Consider the following 254-nt stretch of genomic DNA (forward strand, 5'->3'; position numbering starts at 1 on the left):
TTTAATAACGCATTTATTACATAAAAATTAAATTGATAATTTTTGTTTTGAAAAAAATATACATATATTATCTCATAAGTATAACAAAGAATTATTATATTACATATTTATAAATTGATAAATAATTATTATCTTTTTATTGATACCTTTTTAGCTTCAAATTTTTCTCTCACCATTTTTATTTGTTTGTCGCCTAACCAATTAAAAAAAACTTTGTAATATATATATACATATATATATATATATATATATAT

This window comes from Cicer arietinum, chromosome 7 (assembly GCF_000331145.2).
Source record: "Cicer arietinum cultivar CDC Frontier isolate Library 1 chromosome 7, Cicar.CDCFrontier_v2.0, whole genome shotgun sequence".
NCBI lineage: Eukaryota > Viridiplantae > Streptophyta > Magnoliopsida > Fabales > Fabaceae > Cicer > Cicer arietinum.